Source organism: Delphinapterus leucas, chromosome 6, assembly GCF_059928025.1.
Source record: "Delphinapterus leucas isolate spDelLeu-1000000601 "Yukka" chromosome 6, BTC_Dleu_Yukka2, whole genome shotgun sequence".
Taxonomy (NCBI): Eukaryota; Metazoa; Chordata; class Mammalia; order Artiodactyla; family Monodontidae; genus Delphinapterus; species Delphinapterus leucas.
In genome coordinates this window covers 78,586,840-78,605,059 of record NC_143134.1, presented here as the reverse complement: position 1 = coordinate 78,605,059, position 18,220 = coordinate 78,586,840, and the positions used below count along the sequence as shown (strand labels likewise).

Below are 18,220 nucleotides of genomic sequence, written 5' to 3'. Positions count from 1 at the left end.
GCCTCTCACTGTTGCGGCCTCTCCGTTGCGGAGCACAGGCTCTGGACGCACAGGCTCAGCGGCCATGGCTCACGGGCCCAGCCGCTCCGCGGGCATGCGGGATCTTCCCGGACCGGGGCACGAACCCGTGTCCCCTGCATCGGAAGGCGGACTCTCAACCACTGCGCCACCAGGGAAGCCCTCTTTGCTTTTTATAAGTACATTTTATTGCTGTTTTTTAGCACATGATGACATAATACTTGTTTGCTAATATATTCTATTTATTTGAAAGGATGCTCAGTAATGTGGTAAAAGGTAACATGGTGATATTTTAATATAGACTTTTTCTTGTGCTGTTTACCATCATCAAGACTGTAGTTTATGTCTGTAGAGCAGTTGATTAGAACATTGGGTTAATCATAGGTTTGACTTCTATGTGGGCTGCATGGTATAAATCCCTCACAACCTGGAAGAAATGGACAAATTCTTAGAAAGGTATAACCTTCCGAGACTGAACCAGGAAGAAACAGAAATTATGAACAGACCAATCACAGGTAATGAAATTGAAACTGTGATTGATAATCTTGTTTGTTCTTTAATTCTTCTAGGTCTTTGTTAAACATTTCTTGCATATTCTCAATCTTTGCCTCCATTGTTTTTCCGAGGTCCTGGATCATCTTCACTCTCATTATTCTGAGTTCTTTTTCTGGAAGGTTGACTATCTCCACTTCATTTAGTTGTTTTTCTGGGGTTTTATCTTGTTCTTTCATCTGGTACATAGCCTTCTGCCTTTTCATCTTGTCTATCTTTCTATGAATGTGGTTTTTGTTCCGCAGGCTGCAGGATCGTAGTTCTTCTTGCTTCTGCTGTCTGCCCTCTGGTGGATGAGGCTATCCAAGAGGCTTGTGCAAGTTTCCTGATGGGAGGGACTCTTAGCATCTTTATTGGAGTATAATTGCTTTACAATGGTGTGTTATTTTCTGCTTTATAACAAAGTGAATCAGTTTTACATATACATATATCCCCATATCTCTTCTTTCTTGTCATTGACCTTTAATTGAAGCAACTAATTAGCTTTCAAATGCTAAAGGCAAGAAAATGTTGATGTATTGGTATCTTAAACCTTGAAAGCCTAGTAAAAACCGATGCTGGAGTTATGATGGTCACTATCAACTTTATATATAAAGTATTTATAAAGTATCCTATTATTAATATGAATGTCTTAATAAACATTTAAATGTCACAATTCTGTTTTAAATTTTATGCCTGTTTTTGTTTTGTTTCCTTTTTTTCTTGTCAATGGTTAAAGCTGCACAGCTTAATGCCAGGTTAATGATCAACTTTGTTCTCAGAGTTAGTATTTATAAATAATTATCTAAGTACAGGAGTGGTGAGGTATAGAGCCTGAATAATTTAAATGGTCGAAGCTTAGAGAACATCCATAGACAAAATGACATTTAATGGAAAATCTCAACAATAGGGCACATCTTAATATAAAACAATTGAATGATTTGTTAAAGGATAATACGTCTATATGTAATTTCAAAAATTATCCATTAAGTTGTAACAGAGAAAGCAGGCAGTTTTAGTACACAATACAAACTTTTACAGCCTTGAAAAAAGAAAACATAAAATTGGAGAAAAGGTTTTGAGTATTCACAAAATGTGAATAATATTTTGCTTAAAGAAGTCATGGAAATAAAAATTGTGTTACAACAGTGCAGAACTATATTGAAACAAAACACAGCAGTTCCCTCAAGTTACACGGGGTGAGTTACAAAAAAGACTTGGTGTTCCTGTAACACAGAGACATGCAAAAACCATTGTGTTGCACTAAACACACACAGTCCCAGCTCACTTGTTTGAATTTTGGGGGAGAGGATAAAAATGCATCAGTAAAGTCACAGAATCATAGAATCTTGGAGCCATAATGAACTTCAAATGACATCTGATCCATTGACCCTCCTGATTCTTGAATCCTTCTCATAACTTCCCAGCCTATTGCCCATTTAAACTTTGTCCACGTGTCTGTTATGGTGGAAGAGAAGAGTTGAATAGTGCTAAAGAGAAAGTTTAAAGTCTCTGTCAAAAAATGATCATATCTATTTTTATCAGGTCCATGTTATATACTGTGATATCCTAGCTGCATAGCAAAGAATCCACTACCTGCTCATGTACACAAAAAATGATCCTTAGATGTTTGAGCACAAGAAAACAGATCATTGCATATGGGCGACGAACACCTGGTACCATAAAGCATTTTGGAAGGATGTACCAGAGGATCTCGAAAGGTACTTTGAGATCTTATGAATTTATGAGACATATTCTTGGATTTTATTTTTTATATCAACCGTTAGTTAATAAAATCACTGCTTTCAATGTGGAGTCATAGCTTTTAACCAATCCTACCTTATTGGAGATTTGGATAAAGAATACAATCTCATGAAACACCTGAAAGCAAAGCAAGGAGAAGAAAAATAGTTTGAGACCTCAGTTATATTCCTCTGCCTTTTAATATGCATTGCCAAATTTCCTACAAAATATCTTACTATATCTGTTTTGATTCTATGTGAATATTAACTTTCTCAGTGTTGTGATTTTATTTTTTAAAATCTGTCAATTTAAACTCATGCCTAGTAAAAGAATCACCCTATCTTAATATGTCTAAAGACATGAAAGCTTTGTATTATTTCCTAAGGAATAATGGGACCCCCAATTTTTTAAGCCATTTTACTTAACACAATATGTTACTGTTATTCAGGCTGCATTAATTCCAGTATCAAAATGTATTGTTATAATTCTCAATGTCTTTATGACTTTCTAAACTGTGTAGTTGATCAATTTATGACAAATCTTTTCAGAAATCTTATGATGAACAAAACTCATGTGAATCCTCAAGACCTAAAGAAAGTAACACTGGATTGCTCTGAAATGACAAACTTCTCAAATTATTTATTACAAATAACTCGCCATCGCAGACAGGTGAGATTAATAACTAGTGACATTCGTGCACTTTCAAAACCCATAGTGTTATATCTGTTTACACACTGGCCCATATGGGCTATTATGGAAAATAATTTTTTCCTAAATTTGCAAATTATTTAAAGAATAAAATTGCCTTTAAGTAAAGTTTTATCCATTCCCAAATATGTATTGAATGTTTTACTATGACCAGATGCTATTTTCATTAATCAGCCTTATTGTGGTATAATTTCACTGAAATGAACTCTTCACTAAAATGAACTCAATAAGTGTATACTCAGTGAGTTTTAACAAATGTATATACCTGTGTAAGCAATACCATGATCAGGATATAAACATTTCATCACTCTAAAATGTTCCTTATCCCCATTTCCTCAAATCGGCAGCCTTTGATCTTTCTACCATACATCAGTCTTGCCTATTCTAGAATTTTATATAAGTGGAATTGTTCAGTAGGTACTGTTTTATATCCAGCTTTTTCATTTTTACTCAGCATAATGTTTTTGAGAATCACCCATATTTTTGTATTTCAGTAGTGCATTCCTTACTGTTGCTGACTACTCCTACTGTATGGATAGCCCAGAATTTGTTTCCCTATTTACCTGTTGTTAGACTGTTTTGCCTGTTTCCAGTTTTAAGCTATTATGAACAAAGTGTTATGAATATTTATGAATATATCTTTATATGGACATACATTTTTATTTCTCTTGGGTAAATACATACAAGTAGAATTGCTAACTTGTGTTTAACTTCCAAATGTTGTTTTAAGCTCCAAAAATGCAGCCGTGGTGAAAAAAAATAGTCAAGATTTAATTCTCTCATCAAACTTATGTGCAGACTTAACTGGATTTTCATAAAAATCATACAGCTTTGATATTTTAAAATTGAATTGAAATACAAGGTATATTAATTTTCTATTGCTTTATAACAAGTTACCACAAACTCAATTGATTAAAACAACATATAATATCTCAGTTTCTGTGAGCCATGAGTCTAGATACAACATAGCTTGATCATCTGCTCAGGATCCCACAAAGTTGTAATTAAGATGTTGGTCAGGCTGTGTTTCTTTCTGGAGCTTGGAGTCCTCTTCTAAGTTCATGTGACTTTTGGCAGAAATTAGTTCCATGTGGTGTTAGGACTGAAGTCCCCATTTTCTTGCTGGCTGTTAGCCAGGAACTGAGCTCAACTATTAGAGGCTGCTTGCAGTTCCTTGCCATGTGGCCCTCTCACAGACCTCTCATAATAAAAATAAATCCAAATATATTAGTAATGAAAATACTTGTATATAAACTAAAATGGTTATGGTCATTCCCATTGCATTTGACAGAAGAGCAAAACTTGTGTGACTTTATATTACTGGTGGCATTGTTAAATGCGACACACTTTGGTAGAAGGAAATTGACACAGCAATTTGACAACCACTCTGATAGTTTTTTAATAGAAAAATCAGAGAAAGCCATGATTGCAATGCATTATTTAAAATTCTAGAAAGGTGGGGAGGGAGGAAGTGAGGGAAGGAGGGAGGGAGGGAGAAGAGAAAAGAAGAAAGAAAGAAAGGCAAACAATTTAATGCTCAGAAATATAAGGGGATGTTAACATAAATTATGATATGGTCATTTGCTAAAATACTTTGCAAGCATTTGATACTTAAGAGACTATGTAACACTATGGCAAAAATTACAATCAAATAACAGAACTGTTTTATGAACACTATGATTACAATATATGCATAGGAAAAAAATTTAAAACTATGTAAATGATTGTTTGGAGCCATGTAAATATGGGTGACTTTATAGTATTCCTTCCAAACTGTCTACAATGTAATTTAAATTTAAAGAAAGGGTTTCTTATTTCATAAATTGCCTCAGTGTAGTATACCTCAGAATCTTTCTGAAGATACATATCATAAATTAGATGGTCTCTGTGTTTTTAGATTTGCTCAGGTATACATTTCACAAGTGGCCATCTAAAAATATCACAACTACATTTTAGGCTAACTTATAAACCTTTGCTCCCACACTGCATTTTCTTTTGTTCCTATCATGGAGAGGCTAAAGTATACAAAGGTCTGATCTGCCATTTCTACCAAATCTTCTGGAATAAACTCTTAATACTGCTTCATCTATTGTTATGATCTTGGGCAGAATACTTCGCTTTCTCTCTTTCTCTCTCTTTCTCTGTGTGTGTGTTTAATTAAATATGGGTAGAGGGTTGGCTATATGACCTCTGATCTCTTGGCTCTAATTATCTATAATTCCATCTCACTTGTTCCTTTCATTTTAGAATAGAGGCAAACAGAATGACTGCCAGTATAAATGCTGAATTATTCTATTTCAACCCTAATTTATAAGGCTGGCAGAATCCTAGCAAGGATAACAGAGCTGAAAGAAACTTTAGACACGGTATAGCCCACCCTTCTCTCAAGGAAACTAAGCTCTAGTGCTCAAATTTTACTTAGAAAGTTAATAATAAAACTGAGAGTAAAATCAAGATTCTGGACCCTCTGTCCAGGAAATAAAATAATATCTACAAGGTGATTAGCAGAGTGGTTGGCTCATAGCCATGGTAATAATGTGTTTTTTTCCTGCTATACTACACACAGTAGATACTCTGCTATGTATTCAGACAGGAAAAAGTGATTAAATGTTTTCAAATAGCTTTCTAAAGAAAAACATTCGAATTTCAAGGATGGGAACAGTATCACTCTTTGCAAACAATTTCATGTTTTCCAGATAGTTAATTCAAAAAGCATTTATTAAGTTTCTACCATGTATAAGCCCCCTGCTATGCACTCTAAGCTGATAGAGATGAATGAAAATATGGACTCTGTCTTCAGAAAGGTAATAATAATGGAAAATCTTTTTTGCACATTTGCCGCATGAGAAGGTGCCCTGTCAAAGAGTTTGTGTGCATACATATCATTCAGTTCTCACAGCATTGCTCTGAGTTATGTATTATTAGCATTGCTTTTTTTTCCAAGTGAGAAAATAGAGATTTGGGGAGGTTGTGCAGCCTCACAGCTAGTTAGTGGAAAAGTCGGGATTCAAAGGAATCTAGGCATAGAAATGCTAAATATTAATATTTAATATATAAAATAATGCCTTTCTGAATCTAATTTGCCATTAGTTATCATTTTAAGGTAAAGACCTGGCAGGAACCTTTTCTTTCCTCATCTTCAATCTGTCAACCTGTCATAAAAGTATTTGTTTGAGACACTGCGTATGAGAATTATATTGAAAAAGAATATTTCTAATAAGTAGAAGGAAATAAAGAACATTGAATACAGAAGCAACAGGAAATAAAAAGGTAGGGAGGAGAAAAAGCAAGAAAATGAAAGTTTGGGGAAAGAATCAGATTTGGGGGTTTAGTTTTTTGTAATTTGGGGCACTGCAAACTAATGCCCAGTAGGTGGTGCTAGAGTATATATATTCTAACATCCAGATAGGCTGGCTGGGTCCCTTGCCTCCCACATACAAAACGAAAACAAAACAGAAAAGCACACAACCAATCAAACATTGGGAATTGAGATTTGACTATTTGTTAGTGATGCCAACTTTAAATAAAATTATATTTTCAGTCATATAATGAAACAGGAGACTATTTGAAATGTGGTGCTGTTACGAAGAAGTGCTGGCACACCAACACACAAGGCCATCCTTTATTCAGCACTTTTCCTGTGAGGTTTTCTTCTGGTTTTCACAGATGTCTTCCGTGGCCCCTTCATAAGTACAAAGTCACTGGAACTTTAGAGATTCCCAGTTCCACACAGTAAATGTGATGTAAAAGGACATTTACAGATGCTTACTTCCCTGACCTATTTCTCACACTGAAATAATGAGTGAGAAGAGTAAAATGTCAATATAATACGATTTTAGTTAAGAACACACTGACAGGTTAAAAAAGCAATCACAAAAATCCAACTTTTAAATTTCTCAATCAATTAACACATCCCCAAGAAACTAAAGCTAACAATCGTTCATTCCTGGCCCAGGTCAGCCTCCTACAAACAAATGTTCATTGAAGTGTCATCTGTCTGTGAGCCCTTATGCTCCAAGATAGCTTTCTAGTATGTTGAGGAATGATTACTCCTCATTTTCAGTGCAACAATATCTTTAATTTAATTATAAATGAATATTTGACAAGTCTTTTATAAAAAGGAAACATATCTCCATTGGTCTCTTACCAAAAGCAACATTCATCTATTATTCCTGGCAAAGTCTTTCCACCTCAGTCTCATCCGCCCATGGGCAGTCAAGAGATAATTCCATTTCTTTAATGTCCTGAAGGGTACAGCTAGTGTAAAGCATTTAGATAAACTGCAAGAGAATATAATGCATCCGCATATGTAGAATGACATAACTTTTAAATAAATGAGTGGTGACATTTGTAATTTAAGTTTCCTTCCTCCTTCTGGTTTCAGATCTCAGGAATAAAAAAATGGTGAGTGTAATCAGATTATAAAGGCTAGGCCACTGATGGAGGTTTAGGGCACTCCTTCAAACACTCACAAATTGAACGGCATGTTAGTGATGGGCCTTGCCTTCTTTTATCAGGTATTTCAGGGTATGAGGGGAGGGTACTCCCGCAAAAGTTGTGAGACAGTATAATTGATTTGAGATATTAACTTGTGCTTTTTCCTTGATGCACTTTTTCCCACTCCCATCCACTCCAAGAAGGTAGTCAGTCCTTTCATGCTTTCTTGGCTTATAGGAGGTTTTGCTGTAGGAATCAAAGGATAATTGTCTTCCTAGTACTTGAAAGGATTATGCCCAGGAAGGGAAAGGGAGACAAGTATCTCCTGGAAAAGAGGAAGAAGAAGAGGATGTGCTCTCCAGAAGTTGAGGATGTGAAGGGAGATCTGGAAGTTCTCAATTGGAATCTGCAGCTGGCTTCCTCCCAGTATCCCAGGAAGTGAGAAGAGTTTTTGGTTAGGTGGGAATCGGATGGCTGCATGGTATGCTTGAGAGGCTGGAGTCTGGGCTCAGGTTCATAGCCTCTGCAAAATTTGCTGGGCTTCCAGATGGGACAGAAACCCAAGGCTCTCAGATTTCAGTAGCCTATATGAGCTAAGACAAGGCATCTAGAGGTAACCAAATGGGCATGAGCCCAAAGGACTTCCCCCAAATGCTTTGTTTTTCATCAGATGGATGTGAGTGAGAGAGCACCTAAGTAGGTTCAAATTGAATTATTATGGGAGTGGAGTTCAGAGAAAAGTCCAAGTTTATTTTAAAAATACATGCTCTTTCTGAGATTTTGGACTAAGACATTTACAATTTAGTTCAAGTTTAGTTTCTCATTCTGAGAATTTTTTTTTCCCTAGGAAATATCATTTTAACTAACTGTCCATCTCAGCCAAGGAAAATAGTGTTGGTTTCAAAGAAAATAAAAAATGTGAGGAGAGAGGAGGAAATTATTTGAGAACGACTTTTTCGTTTTTTAATGTTTTTGCCTGGGTAAATACATTAACTGGAGGATCAAATGACAAAATAAAAACTCAAGTAAGTATCATTATAATGTAAGAAATCAATTCTTGTGATATGGGGATCAGAAGGGTGGAATCTGTAGATTTTAATAGCCTGTTACCTGCATGTGTACACTGCAACAAAAGAATCGTGTTTGGGCTTTCATAATGTGAATCAAGAGACACCCTCATGGCTGAGTTATCTAATGAAATTGAGAAGTTATCGTTGGCAACATTAGGGTAACAAGGAGGTGACAGACATGAAACTAGACAAGAGTTCATTCTGTTGTCTTTAAACCTGCCTTTTTCCAGTTCCTCAAACAAACAAGGTGTGTGCTAGCTTGTGGTTAGAATTCTCAGAGATAATTTTTCTTCTTTTATCCTACCTCAACTAGAGCTAAGACGAAAGAAGGCAAATACTTTCACCATTTCCATGTAATGGAAAGCAGCTTTTTCCCGCGAGATTTTGCCCTTTGAAGAATCCCAGCTTATGCCAGGGGTCCTACCTCCTACTCAGCTCTGGTCCCAAGCTTCGTTTCCTGTCCCAAGGGCACATCTAGTACTCACTCACCCCCTCTTCATGGCTTTCTTTTCATTTCAGGTTTCTGCTTTCCCACCAAGCTTTAAAAAAGTGATAGTTAAATTGTATTGAAATTTTTCAATGTGCTTTACCAAAAAAGATTTTTCTGAATATCAAATCAGCTATCTTGACCCCGTTTTCTATTAAATATATTTGAGTCAATTTTTTGCCCACATCACTACACCAAAACTAATGTTAAAAGATAATTTTCAGAAAAAGGTAAAAATCATGATTTTAATATAGATGAAAAATGAACGTGTGTTAAAGAAATTATTTTATTCTTATGAATAGAACCAGGCCCATGCTATAACCGGTTCAAAGGAAAACTCAAAACAGTACAAATTCATATGGATTGAAGGAATATTGAAATGAATTGCAAATGGAGACAAAACTGTGGTTTTTCCAAGCCAATCAAGTCACTACCAAATTGGATAGAAAATGTTCATTAAATACTATCAGACAAGTCAGAATTTACTATCAGTTACCCACATTTACAAAAAGTTGCAAAATAGCTCAAAGGCAATGAACTGGGCTCCAATCTGATAATGCAGAAGGGTTGTCAGAAAAAGCATAGTTTCTATTGAAACACAAAATTTTTATCTACACTAATCTTGTCAAGGTCATTCACGACCTCTACACTGAAAAATTTAACATCATTTCTCAGAAATTATTTTGCTCTAGCTATTAACAGCTTTTGACATAACTAATGACTTCTTCCTTTTTGAAAAAAAATGTTTTTGCTGTCCCCTTTGTCTGTTCCTCTGGATTATTTTCATAAACTCTTCTCCATCTGTACTCATTGCCTAGGTGATTTCATCCAGTTCTGGGGGTTTAAATACCAGCTATAGACTTAAAATTCCTAATATTATATCTTCAATCTTAACTTCTTCTGGGAAGTCCGGACACACTTTTTAAAAATTCACATTTACTGTCATGTTGCCATCTTAAAACTGTGTTATACAAAATTCTACTTCAATTTCTTTTGATCTATCTTTTTTTAACACATACACATACACACACACACATGCACACACACGCACGCGCACACACACACACACACACACTGATCCTCATGCAGTTCTAGTTACTCGAGCCAAGTGCATAGAGTCATCCTGGATATCTTCCATTTGTCTCTCCAGGTTCATTCTCCACCCTTCCACACCCTGATTCATGACACTGAAAGCTGACCTGTAGGAGCTAAATCAAGGTTCTCCCTTGTCCTTTGTTTTGCAATTGGTTTTAGTCAATGGGAACCTTTGCTCCTGTGGAGGCAGGGAAGGAAGTGAGGTCAAAGTACTGATTCCTTCATCTATATCCTCATGGGGCAGTTTTGAGCTGGGTGTTTTCCTTAAGGCAAGTCTGTTAAAATTCCGCTTAACACAGGTTTTTATATTCATTCTTCAGGGCATTGTACTATTCCTTGTGTTCCTCTATACCCTGCTCACATCTTTCTAAATAATTCCTTTATTAAACACGTCGCTAGTTATCTTAATTAAATGTGCCATATCTTTTCTGATAGAACACTGATACAAGCCCTCTGTTTCACATCCAGCAAATTCTCTTCATCTATTTTCAAAATGTATCAAATTTGACCATGTCTCACTTAGCGTTCCCTGTCCAAACACCATCATCTCTCTTCTGTGTTACTGTAATAGCCACTTCACTGAAAGCCCAGAAGAGGGTGCTATAGAAAATGTGTAACTTTTCTGTGTAAGAAACGTTATAAGAAAATGTATAATTTTGAAACATAAAATTTATTTTTTCTACACTAATCTTGTCAAGGTCATTAATGACCTCCACAGTGAAAAATTTAATGTCATTTCTTAGCTACCATCTTGCAGGTGTGTAGTAGCTCTTTACACTTGCCCTTCTACAGTCTATTCTCATATACAAACAAAGCAATCTTCTAGAACAAATGTCATATCCCTTATGATCAAGCCCCCCTCCACGTGCTGTCTGTATCTCCTGGATCCTCAATCTACTCCAGCCGTTTAGATGTTCTTGCTACTTTTTAAATATGCTTAGCATACTCGTGTCTCAGAGTCTCTTAACTTGTCTGAAATGTGCTTTCCTTAGATACCCGTTTAGTACTTACTTCACTACAACTCTTTGCATAAAGGTCACCTTATCACAGGGAACTTTCCTCACTATCATATGAAAGGGCATCCTCACCCCTCTCCACCTGCATTCTCTATCCTTACTCTACTTCACAGTAATTCATAGTACTTACCAGCACTTGACATAATTTATATTTTGCTTATAGGTTTATTTGCTCTGTCCTTTTTGGAATCTAAGTTCCATGAGAGCAAGATCTTTGTTTTCTGGTGATGTTTATGCTGCGCCTAGAAAAGTGCCCGGATTATAGTCATACCCATTTAAACATATGTGGAGTGAAATGAAAGAATGAATAAGTGAAATATCAACTGATACAAAAATTACGTTTTGAAACCCTGAGTGATAAGTGGTCATTCCAAATCCTATTTGAGCCTCAACTATTTTTCAACAGGAAGCAAAGGAGTTCCCTAAATATAATCTCAGACATGATCAAATATTTGAAAGCTGTTGATTGGCCTCAGCATGACTTTAAAGCTGAAACATAAACAAAATCAGAGTTGTGCGACGGGTTGTAAGGAAGCCAATAATGAAGAAACCAGCTTGCTGGATAAACAGGTGGGCACAAAAGAAACTTCAGAACATCATAGTGGGTTCAACTCTATTTTCTTTGAGTAAATGAACATAAATAGGGCTTCCCTGGTGGTGCAGTGGTTGAGAGTCCGCCTGCTGATGCAGGGGACATGGGTTCGTGCCCCGGACCGGGAAGATCCCACATGCCGCAGAGCAGCTGGGCCCGTGAGCCATGGCCGCTGAGCCTGCACGTCCGGAGCCTGTGCTCCGCAACGGGAGAGGCCACAACAGTGAGAGGCCCGCATACGACACACACACACAAAAGAACATAATTATGCTACTTACAATTAACGTTTGTTTTTTAATTAATAAAGATGCCTTGAATAAAATGATTGTCAAATGAAGTTCTAAACTCTCCATTAGAAAGGAAATATTAATGTATCAAATTTATATTGTCCAGGCAATAGAAGATAAGCGTCCTTCATCATCCTTTCACACAACTGATTTGCTTTATTTTTACAGTTTTGTATTTATAATCCCCCATACTTTTTATTGTATCAGTACCTCTTAAAACTGGGCTCTAAGGAAGCAATCTCAGTTTCATCCTACACATCTCTGCTGACATTTCAACACCTCTCTTAAGTTCAGCTCTACTACCATTAAATTATTTTTTTCCATGACAGTAGTAGAGTGTAACTTGGCAGTTTTCTGAAGATTCCCAGCAACAAAGTCATCTGGAAGAGTCAAGTTCAAATGTCTATACATACCTTATTTGATAAGCAAAGAAAAATAAGACCTACTTAAACTTGCTTAAATCAAATGGAAATAGGGGAAGCTTATTGGCTTGAGTAATTGAAAAGGACAAATGATAATGGTTTCAGATATGGCTTGTTCCAGAAATTCAAATAATAGCTCTAGTACTTACTATGTCTCCACCTCTAGATTCTATTTTGTTCATGTTGAGTTGTTTCCCAGGTTCCTCATGACAAGATGTTTTTCATTTTGAGTATCTCCTTCTAGCAGCTCCTGAAAAAGTCCCAAGATTAACTCTGACTGGACACTTCATGAGACTCAATAACTTTTTCTCAGTCCTAACAATAATGTTTGAAACTAAAGTGAAAAATAATATACATGTATAATATGGACAAAACAACAAAATTCTTAGACCTAAGTATAGCAAGAATAGTTTAAGACATAAAAATTAAAATTTGAAATGCAAATGCAGGACATAAAACAACCAGAATAAGAACTGTCATAGAAATGTTGGTATTTCTAAAATTAATACATAAATTTTGCACAACTCAAATTATAATCTCAATGAGCTTTTCTGTGGAACTATATAAAATAATTCTGGAATGTGTAATGCAAAAATAAATCTCTAAAAGTAGCCAAGAAATTTATGAATACTGAATAAGAACAAGTAAGGCAAAGTGAGAGAATTTCAGATACTAAGATAACTATAAAGTCACTGTAATAAAAAACGTGTAATATTGGTACATAAATATATAAATATATTAGTCAGATATGGTCGAACATCCACAGAAAGATAAGTATATATGTGGTTTTTATCTAATTTAGTGAGAAGAGTGCCTAATTTAATAAATGCTGCTGATATGATTGATAATCCAGAATTGGATGCCTACCTTTTTTTTTTTTTTTTTAAAGAAAAATATTGGAAGGAATGGTAGGAGGCTATTTGTATAAATTTGGGGTGGAGAAGGCTTTCCTAAGTATGATAGGAATCTCAAAAACCATAAAGAAAAAGCTAGATATATTTGGCTATTTTAAAATCACTTATGTTTTCATGGCAAAAGTTACCATAAACAAAATGAAGAGGAAATTGAAAGCTAGGTCTGTAAATTAAGTATGGAAAAGGTTCTATTTTTCTTAGAAACTAGTTACTGAAGGATCGTTGCATATAAAATCCATGTGGAATTCATAAGATCACCTACTGTACATACAACAGAAAGAAATTTCAAACTTTCTCAAATTATTGACAGAATTTCACAGTCAAAACTTAAGTTTTATTGCCCAGAAATACCTTTCTAATCAAGGGAGACTTCTAGAAAAATATGAAAAATTACTCCAAGTCTTTATTTTAAAATAGGTAAATAATAGGCAGAATGGTATTAATTGGATAATAGAGTGAAACAGGGCAAAACAAACACAAGGGCAATGGAAAACAATATGATCTCAAAATGTTCTCTTCTGGATTTTCTTTTCTTGTCAGAGAGACAAAATTTGGAAGGGTCAACAGACTTACACTTCTGACCAAAAAGGAATTCTAGGAATGTGAGTTGATAGAACATCCTGTTTTTTCAGTACCGACTCTTTCAGCGAAAAGAATTCTGAAAAATATAAAAGGCATATGCTACAAAATAAACAGATATAAATAACCACTTCTAGATTACCCTGAAATTATAAACTAAACATAGACATTATAATAACTGAGATACATTTTAAAGGCAGAAATTGTTTTGATTAATGGGGGAAATCCTATAAAATCTCTTCCCAAAGAAATTGGAAAGACAGTCTTGGCAAAAACTGCTTTCTCAGGAGGCCCTGGTAACTGTGAGCTAAGATCATTTGTGTTTGGGGGAGGGGGGTGGTGGCAGGGGGTTGGATGATCATTCACTTTTGAAAGACTTCAGTGGATGAATGCACTCAATCTGTCCTAGATTCATTTCATTAAGAGAGAATGAACTAGCTAACATTGCCAAAATCAAGTTCACGTAAGGTAACAGGCCAGGGATTTATCTGACCATCTGTCTCTTTAATAAGGGTATGTTTGCCATCATTGTGGCTACAACAAAAATACAGAAAATAAGACAAAAAGTATCAACTGTTGAAGAGGATGTGGAACAACCAGAGAACTTTTTCAGCTTGCTGGTGGAGTATAAATTGGTACAACCATGCTGAAATATTAGTTCGAATTTCTCAATTAAAAAAACAAATGCTTTATGACTCAGCAATTCCAGTCCTATATATATTTTGTTATATGCGCCAACGAAAAAGTTTACATATATTCACCAAAAACTGTGCACAGGAATGTTCATAGCAGCACTCTTCATAACGACCCAAAATAGAAATTACCCAAGTGGCTTCTATCAATAAAATACATTCATAAATTGTGGTATAGTCACCTAATGGAACAATCGATAGCAATGAACAATGAGAATGAATGAAATACAACTACACACAACTTGATTAATCTTTCAAATAAAACATGGATGAATCTTGCAAGCACAATGTGGTACAAACGAAGTCAAGCACAAACGGGCACATTTTGTTTCATTCCCTTAATGTACAATTCAAAAACAGACAATCCGAACTATGGCATTGGAAGTCAGGATAAGGGTTATCCTTGAGGCACAGAGATTGGAGACTAAGATGGAAAGAAAGGCTGGGGGGCTGTGGAATGCTGGTGGTGGTCAGTTTGTAAAAATTCACCAAGCTTTAAGCTTACATTTTGTGCACTTTTCTGTATGGATACCTTAATAAAAATTTCCTCATCAAACTTGCATTTGTTGTATAGAGCAAGAAGCAGTGGGGAGGAGAAGTGAGTAACTTAACTTTCTTTAAATGGGGGAAATTGTTTAAAAATCTTAACTAAAAAGCAAACAGCAGCTTTCCATATATAGAGTAATTGGGTTCGAATCTATCTTGCCCAAAAATCTGGGGAAAACACCACCTTTGATTCTTTTTTTAAAAAATTTCATTTATTTATTTATTTATTTTTGGCTGTGTTGGGTCTTCGTTTCTGTGCGAGGGCTTTTTCTAGTTGCAGCTGGTGAGCGGGGGCCACTCTTCACAGAGGTGCGCGGGCCTTTCACTATCGCGGCCTCTCCCGTTGCGGAGCACAGGCTTCAGACGCGCAGGCTCAGCAATTGTGGCTCACGGGCTTAGTTGCTCCGCGGCATGTGGGATCCTCCCAGACCAGGGCTCGAACCCGTGTCCTCTGCATTGACAGGCAGACTCTCAACCACTGCGCCACCGGGGAAGCCCCCCACCACCTTTGATTCTTATTTCAAAACCCGAAGCTATTATTGCTCCTGCTCCAAAGAACGGTTTTCATATACTTGGCTTCATTTCCCAATTTTCTGAAACATGTAGAGTAAGGATATTGTTAACCAAAGAGATATCATCCTGTAAATCACTTCACTGCCCACAGCAGTTTTAACTTTGGAGAGCCTTTTCACACAGTGCTATTCCCTGGCCCACAGAGGCCCAATGAAGTGCATTGTCAATAAACACCTGAATGGGAGTGATTCCTCTGAATACATGTTGAAGGCCTTTATGTCCCAGACACTAAGCTAAGCAAGCACTGCTAAGATGGTAGGTGAAGTTCTGCCCTCCAGCTGTGTTAAACTCTCATCCCAAGGTGCTGAATTTCTAAACCGCTCTGTTCTCACCTACTGTGAGATGGTAAAACCTGTTGGCAATTCTAAATAGATAGATGAAAATCAAAATGCCAAGCAGAATAGTGAGAGGCATGGTGAAACCCAGTGAGGACCACTGAGTATGGAATGCTAGGAAATAGCTGGCACAAAGGAATCAAAGAATGAAGACTCCTTAGAAGAGTGACCAGCTGGGCAAAAAGGTAAGTTGGCAGAACCATACGAAGCTCCTTGATCAACAAAGGGCATTCACCCTGTCAAGGACTCTTCACAAAAAGAGAAAGTTGCAAAGAAATTTTCAAACACACACCCCCATTGAATGCATGAAGAGGGAACGAGAAAGCTTGAATTTTTATGACTAGTCTTAGAAAGAACAATTAAGATATGTATATTTAACTATATCATTGTGTATATATATATATACACACACTTATATGCTATCTATGCACATACACATGCACACACACACTTATCATTCACCTCTATCTTAAAGAGCTTCTGAAGTTAGAGATCATATTTTAGTCATCTTTTATTATGCCTGGCATCTAAAGAGCCTGGCTTAAAGTAGGCACCTAAAAACACACACATTAAAAACTAAATAAAGTTAGTTTATCTAGTTATGTAGGTGTGTAGAGCTTCTTAATTGATCAATGAATGATCCCAGACTTTTGAGGTTTTTTACTAACAGTGTGTGTCTCTTTCTTTATGCTCAGATGCCAGCTTTTGTTTTAATTTAATTAATGCAAAGCTTCTATAACCTGGTGTTTTAATTCACAGTTCATGCATCTAGTCTGAAGATTCATCCCCCTCTCTAGACCAAACCCATGAATTTTGTGATAGGTACTTGCTACCCTGAAACCTTTCTTCACCCCTATGTGAATTCACAGAAGTAGAGGAAATTTATCATCTCAAATAAATGCAATACTATATTTAGAGAATAAGCTGAAATAGAAAAAAAATCATATTTTTGTTGGCATTCTATTTGCATGTCACATCTTACACTTTCCGTGTGTATATATACACAAAATAATTAATACTTACATGCAATATTTCACATTAGCTTTTTAAAAGATATCACCTCTCCATGCCAATAAATAAACTTCCACAATAATTCAGTAGCTAGAAATATTAACTGTTTGCATGCATGTTTCACACATTATTTAGTTTTAAATTTTAGTTTGGAATCAGAAATGAGCAGGTCCAGTAGGCAGAAAATCAGTAAAGACAGTTGAACTTAATTCCACCATCAATCAACTAAATAGTAAGGGACATCTTGTAGACTTCTTCATCCCACAACAGCAGAATGCACATTCTTCTCAAGCTTATATGGAATATTCACAAAGACAGACCACATTCTGGGTCATATTAGAGGAAAATTTAGAACACTGAATGCATATATTAGAAAAGAAAAAAGGATCTAAAATCAATAAACTAAGTTTCCACCTTAGAAAACTAGAAAAATAGGAGCAAAGTAAATCCAAAGTAAGCCAAAGAAAAGAAATATAAATTAGAGGAGAAATTAATGGAATTGAATACAAGAAATTACTAGAGAGAAAATAAATGACACCAAAAGCTGGTTCTTTGAAAAGATCAATAAAATTGATAAACCTCTAGCTAAGCTAACTAAAAAGAGAAAGAGAGAGAGAGAGAGAGAGAAAGAAAGCACAAAATACAAAGCCTATGGGAATCTGGGGGCAGGGTAGGTAGAGGATCAGGGAGCTGCTCTTGTCCACAGGGAGCAAAGAGAGCAGGGAACTGGTGCAGGATGAGGTGCTAGGAACAATCTAGTCCTAGGCTTAAGCAGTAGGGCATAGGACATAATTTTGTGTGTATGTTTATGTCATTCCTTCCAATATTCCCAAACCTCAAGTAAGCTTTCTTCAGAATTACTCCTAACTCTCAATCAAGCCATTGAAAAATAAGTAAACTCCAACACCCATCCTTGGGTGTAAACATTACAGGGAGAAAGCAGTGACCCCTTCTCTCCATCAGAGTGTGCAGGAGAAGTGACAGATGCCATTAGACAACAAATGTGTCTGGTGAAGTTAATGAATGGTCAGCTGCCTATCTGTATGCCTGTGTGTTGGCAAGATGAAGATGTTGGAGCGGGAGAAACATCGACTTTTCTGGAGCACATTTGAGATGTTACTTTTGGATAGTTTCCTAAGTGCTAGGACACACTTTGACAGAGGT

At 36.1% G+C, this 18,220-nt stretch overlaps 1 long non-coding RNA gene across 1 annotated transcript in view; it reads right to left on the bottom strand.

The window, feature by feature from the left end:
- Position 1: 1 nt before the first annotated feature.
- The window catches only part of LOC111174599 (uncharacterized), a 99,455-nt gene continuing 81,236 nt past the window's right edge, over positions 2 to 18,220 (bottom strand). Inside the window, exons 6-7 of the long non-coding RNA XR_016393575.1 lie at positions 13,894 to 13,978; positions 2 to 12,656 (exon numbers count right to left, since the gene is read on the bottom strand). This is a non-coding gene — a long non-coding RNA (uncharacterized LOC111174599). The remainder of the gene's footprint in view (positions 12,657 to 13,893; positions 13,979 to 18,220) is intronic.